Source organism: Coenobita brevimanus, chromosome 23 (assembly GCF_032717465.1).
Source record: "Coenobita brevimanus isolate Jiangsu-jjx chromosome 23, ASM3271746v2, whole genome shotgun sequence".
NCBI lineage: Eukaryota > Metazoa > Arthropoda > Malacostraca > Decapoda > Coenobitidae > Coenobita > Coenobita brevimanus.
The window spans coordinates 60,123,859-60,130,256 of record NC_136976.1 but is presented as its reverse complement, the minus strand read 5'-3'; the positions used below and the strand labels follow the sequence as shown (position 1 = coordinate 60,130,256).

Here is a 6,398-nt window from a genome sequence, read left to right as displayed (position 1 = left end):
GCCAACGGCCATACCACGTTGAATACACCGCTTCCCATCCGATCAGCGAAGTTAAGCAACGTTGGGTCTGGTTAGTACTTGGATGGGTGACCGCCTAGGAACATCAGATGCTCTTGGCATCCCTACGTGTCAAGTGGGGTTGGTGGAGGATTAGTACCCCTCCCTGTAAAACAATTAACTCTAAACCCTTGACCACCCCGTTTGAGATACATGGCGTCTGGCAATGAATGAATGAATATAAAAAATGTACACACATATATATTGTTACGGAACAGAGAAAGATAATGTACACTTTAAGTGAGAATACTAAAAATCACCACTGTCCCGTAAAGTTCCAGGTTCAAAACAAAAGAGTTAGGTAAAATTACAAGTTAAAGTTTAATGCTCAAACTAACAACTAAACATTCAGGACTCATAAGGATAATGTAATGGCAAAAAACAGGTTAAATATATGGTTAACTGCAATAGCCTCTATTAACACGAAATTAGCAAGAGTAAATTTATCTAAGTCAGCTCTGATAAAATGAGAAAACCAGATAATACTCAGTGAATGCAAGATATATTATTACAGATACAAAATATTATTACCACTGGCTGACAATATGAATTACAAAAACTTTACTAGGCCTACGAATCAACACCTTATGCTATACAGTACAAGAACAAAATGTAATAACACTTATACTCAAATTACACGGCTGCTAGATGGTTGGAGACTTCCTGAGCACTCACAATAATAACAACTGTACAGGGGAGGACAGAGATGTGAGCAAAATGAGGAGTAGATCTAAGTGGCAATTAATGTAGAGACTGAGCTCATTATATAGGGGCCGGCAGAGCTTGATACAACTTGTAAGAAGGACGCGCAAATGAAGCCAGAGGGGACAAAGAGTTGACACTCCTGCTCTGAACAACAGAAAGAACGACTTACTCTACTATAAGGGAGGAGGGGGGGGAGTGAGGTAGAACACGCTCGCGATCAAACATGCAGCATACTGTACGTTAGAATTACACAAAGGATGATGAAATCATAGGCTATGTAACAATATATATTGCGACGAAAAGGTATAGAAATGGCATAAGAATGGGATATATCTTTATCTATATAACTATCTGTCCATTAACCTACCTATCGATCTATCCATCTATCTGTCCAACCATCTGTCTATCTACCTATCTATCTATCTATCTATCTATCTATCTATCTATATATATATATATATATATATATATATATATATATATATATATATATATATATATACACACACACACACACACACCGGTATATACATATTCGTCCTTTACATGCTGGCATATTGACTTATTTGTTCATTACTTTTATTCATTTATTTGAATGTTGTTTCCTGCCGGGGGAGCTGCGTTGAAACCTTAATTGGCCTTGATTGTTCTTTGCCTTCCAGCTATTTTTTTTTTTTTTTTTTTTTTGAGCAACAGTGTAGAAAAATACTACTGACTCTGCCCGTTAGATATTCAGCACGGTTCAAATTTTTTTCTGTGTCCATATTTTGTGATGAAAAGGTGTAGAAATAGTATGAGAGTGGCATATATCAATATATCTACATATCCACTATCTATCTATCTACCTGTCTATCTGTATAAAGCCACCTCCTCTTCTCTGTCTGTCTGCCTCTCTGTCTGTCTGTCTCTGTCTGTCTGTCTCTGTCTCTGTCTGTCTGTCTGTCTCTGTCTGTCTCTGTCAGCCTGTCTGTCTGTCTGTCTGTCTCTCTCTCTCAGAAGAGACCTGTCGTTTTACTTGGGTTAGAAAATATACTTAAACTTCTCCATTGTGATGGCGTTTCTTTATTAATTCACTATGGTGCCAGGACAATTTTATTTACGATAAACAACATGTAATAAATATGGTGCAGTCACTTCATTATGACGCTACTTTCTTGTTATTTTACTACCACTGGTTGGTTTTATTCCCTTCAGGAGAACCCTTGAGTATGATAAGGCTTTTCAAAATTTATTCTGGCTACTCAGATGAATTTATTCAGTTTACCAGAGAGACATCTGATAGTGAACTGATTAACCATCCTCCCTAGGCAATCTGGCCTCCTCTCCCCCCCTCCTACGTCACAACCGACCATTTATACGGCAGAAGAGGACCATTAGCCCATCAGACCTATTAGTGACTGGTCGGGACGATGGCTTATCCCCTTGTATGTGTGTGTGTGTGTGTTTTTTTTTTATGCGAGGAAGAAGGAACCAAAGGCCATGAGCCCGCAATAACAGTTCCCTCCAAGAGAAAAACAAAACAAGAGAGAGCCAAATTCAAGATCCGATCATTTCGAGATGCCTCAACACACTGCGTTTGAAAGACTGGAGATCATATGAAGCAGGAAATACAGACAGAGGGAGACAGTTCCAGATTTGACCAGTTGCATAAATGAAGGACTGAGAGTAAAGGTTAACTCATGCATTACAGAGTTGGACAGAAAAGGGATGAGAGTTTGCTGCTAGACGGGTGCTACACGCTCGTCGTAGAGGTGGAGGAATGCATGCAGACAGTTCAGAGGAACAGTGACCATTGAAGTAGCGATAGAAAAGATATAAAGATGCAACAGTGCGGCGAAGAGACAGAGGTTGAAGGGAGTCAGTAAGAGGAGGAGAGTTAATGAGACGAAAAGCCTTTGACTCCACCCTATTGAGAAGAGCTCTATGTGGGGAGCCTCCCCACACATGAGAGTTGTACTCCACACAAGGGTGGATAAGACCCCTGTATAGAGTCAACAATTGTGCAGGGGTAAAGAAGGAACGGAGTCGGCTTAGCACACCCAATCTCTTGGAAGCAAATTTTACAAGAGATGTAATATGATCTTTCCAAGATAAGTCCCGAGTAAATGAAACCCCAAGCATGTTCAAGGATGATGCAGGATTAAGCTGAATATTATTAAACATTAGTGGGTATACCTGTGGAAGATTTTGTTGGGTTGATAGGTGTAAGAACTGAGTCTTTGATGCATTAAAAACAACCAGATTATTTTTACCCCAGTCAGAGATACGAGCCAAGTCAGACATTAGGTGTGCCATAGCCTCATGCCTTGTTTGTTGAAGTAACTGTTGAGATGGGCGTTGCGGGAACCAAATGGAAAGGTGAAGGGTGGAGTCATCAGCATATGAGTGGATAGGGTTAGATGTACAGCTTAGAAGGTCACTGATATATAAAAGGAAGTGAGTTGGTGATAGGACAGAGCCCTGAGGAACACCAATGTTGATAGATCTAGGAGAAGAACGATGGCCGTCTACAACAGTGGCTATAGAACGACCAGAAAGGAAGCTAGCGATGAAGACACAGATAGAAGGATAGAAACAGTAAGAGGGCAGTTTGGAAATTAAAGATTTATGCCAGACTCGATCGAAAGCCTTTGAGATGTCAAGGGCAATGGCAAAGCTTTCGCCAAAGTCCCGAAAGGAGGATGACCAGGAGTCTGAAAGGTAGGTGAGAAGATCGCCAGTGGAGCGTCCCTGATGGAACCTATACTGACGATCAGAAAGGAGGTTGTGATAGGAAAGATGCCTTAAAATTTTTCTATTACGAATTGACTCAAAAACTTTTGAGATACAGGATGTTAAAGCTATTGGACAATAGTTAGAGGGTTGGGAATGGTCACCCTTCTTTGGGACTGGCTGAATGAGAGCAATCTTCCAGCAAGAAGGAAAGGTACAAGTTGACAGACAAAGGCGAAAGAGTTTACTTAGGCAGGGTGTAAACACAGAAGCACAGTTCTTGAGAACAACAGGAGGGACCCCATCAGGCCCATATGCCTTGTTAGTATTAAGGCCAGTGATGGCAGGAAATACATCAGCTGAAGAAATTTTAAAGTCAGCCATGAGGAAGTCAGAGGGGGGAAGTGATGGAGGAACAGCACCAGTATCGTCTAAGGTGGAATTGGAGGAGAAAGTCTGAGCGAAGAGATCTGCTTTATCAGTAGAAAAAATAGCTACAGAACCATCAGAGTAGAAAAGAGGAGGGAAGGATGATGAGGTAAAGTTGTTAGAAAGGTTTTTGGCAAGGTGCCAGAAAGAGCGGGAAGAAATCGAGTTGGAGAGTTGAGAGCATTTAGTAAGGATGAAATTATTTTTAGTAAAGCGAAGAACAGACTTAGCATGATTCCGGGCAGAAACGTAAAGATGATGTGATTCAGGGGTGGGTTGGCTCCGGTATCTTTTGTAGGCCCTCTCCTTGTTGCGGACAGCATTAGAACAAGCGTGATTAAACCAAGGCTTTCTTGCATTAGTCAAAGGATATGAGAAAGGAATGTATGCTTCTATGCCCGAGAGAATAACCTCCGTAATGCGCAAGGCACACCCAGATGGCTCCCGGCCATGAAAGCAATAATCATTCCAGGGAATATCAAAGAAGTACTGCCTGAGGGCCTCCCAATCTGCAGCTCCAAAGTGCCACAGGCGACGTTTCTTTGGAGGGTCCACAGGCTCTACCGGAGTGATGGGACAGGTTAAGGTGATAAGGTTATGATCGGAGAAGCCCAGCGGAGAGAAAAGATTAACAGTGTAAGCAGAAGGATTAGTTATAAGGAAGAAGTCATGTACGTTGGAGCTCTCTCCAAGGCGGTCTGGGATACGGGTAAGGTGCTGTACAAGCTGCTCTAGGTCATTAAGGATAGAAAAGATGTAGGCTTGTTCACCAGGTGGATCAGTGAAAGGAGAGGAGAGCCAAAGGTGGTGGTGAACATTGAAATCTCCTAAAATGGAGATTTCAGAGAAAGGAGAAATGGATAGAATGTGTTCCATCGTAGAAGTAAGATAGTCAAAGAATTTTTGAGAGTCAGTAGAATTAGGGGATAAGTAAACAGCACAGATATATTTAGTCAGAGAATGACAAGAAAGCTGAAGCCAGAGTGTAGAGAATTCAGAAGAATCGAGTTCTGGGACACAAGAGCAAGATAAGTCGTTGCGTATATATACACAACATCCTTCTGTTGATGGAGAGGGGGATGAGGGACTTATACGTTGAAAGTTAGGTACAGTAGGTAGATGGGATAGTGTAATGGATAACAAAGAGGCACAGAGAAAGAGAAACCCTAAAAATGATAGCCACTCTGCTAGGGAAGGTGGAGAGATAAATCTCCACATGATGATACACCGGACGTTTCGAAGCAATTATCGTTATAACGTCAGCTGTGCCAACACGAAGTGCTCACAAAAACGTTTCTAGCTGTTGGCAACCCCTTGCCCAGTGGAGAATAGTGGGTGAAGAAGCAGCTGTAAGCAGCAGAATGAAATGGGTCTCCTGCCTGTAGGTCCCAAACCTCAGTCACCTGCTGGAGTCACCTGTCAGACGTTCAAGTGAGACAAGCACACCAACCAAAGCTGCTACAGTGAAGAACCATATTTAGCTCTCCACTGACATTAATTTGGCTCCTGAAGAATGTGCGAGAGGAGTAGGACAACCCATGAGGCAAGAACTCTGGCAGAGGTGATCAGGTTAGCACATCCAGCAAGTCTTGGAAAGGAAAGCACCCCTGTCTAACCTCGTCACAGTTAGAAGCGCCACTTCAAGTGACGTCATGGTCCTTCATGAAGAAGATGCTGCAAAAGAATATGTTGACCTGAATGAGCAACTGGATATAACCATGACTTCTGAACAACAACCCCTTGACCTCTCATGCACCTCTCACGGTCACACCACAAAGTATGTCGACCCCTTCTTTGCAACACCACCTTTAGCGGCCCTTTTTGTTGTCGTCTTGTCGCCCTCAGACAAGTGGGGAATATACCAGGATACTAGTGCTCTATTTGATTGGACGTATGCCCGTGTCAATGTGGAATATTCTAGGAACGGCGCAAGGCATCTGCTGCCAGTGGACATAATGGACACACACAGATAATTTGATAAGAGTAGAATGACCAGAACAAACAGGCAGATCGATAAGCATGTAAAAACACACATACACCAGCCAGACAGGAGGAACAAACAAAAGAGAAATGTCAAGAGAGTCATGGATAAACAGAGTATCCATGAATAAATTAATGAACACAGATAAAAGAGATAACGAGGAATATAAACAGACATGCTGGGGTGATTATCTTTGTTAGCATCAGGGGATCTCTTTTTAATGGTACGACAAATGGGAAAATCACTCTGTCTGTCTGTCTGTCTGTCTGTCTGTCTGTCTCTGTCTCTCTCTCTCTCTCTCTCTCTCTCTTCTCTCTCGTATAATCGCCTCCATTTCTAAGTTCGATAGAGTCTGGTGTTTCAAGAGTCTTATGCGGCACCAGGATAGTTGTTTACGTATAATGTCTAGTTAGGTCTCATCTCTGTAAGTGGTTTGTTTTAACGCAGTAGACATGAGACACAAACAAATACAACAGTGTCACATAAGAGCTTCGTCACATCACTTCCCGTGGTA

At 42.2% G+C, this 6,398-nt stretch overlaps 1 non-coding gene across 1 annotated transcript; it reads left to right on the top strand.

Annotated features, from left to right (window-relative positions):
- LOC145393229 (5S ribosomal RNA) lies at positions 1–119 on the top strand. The gene has a single exon (XR_013896181.1). It is a non-coding gene; the product is annotated as a 5S ribosomal RNA (ribosomal RNA).
- The last annotated feature ends 6,279 nt before the right edge of the window (positions 120–6,398 follow it).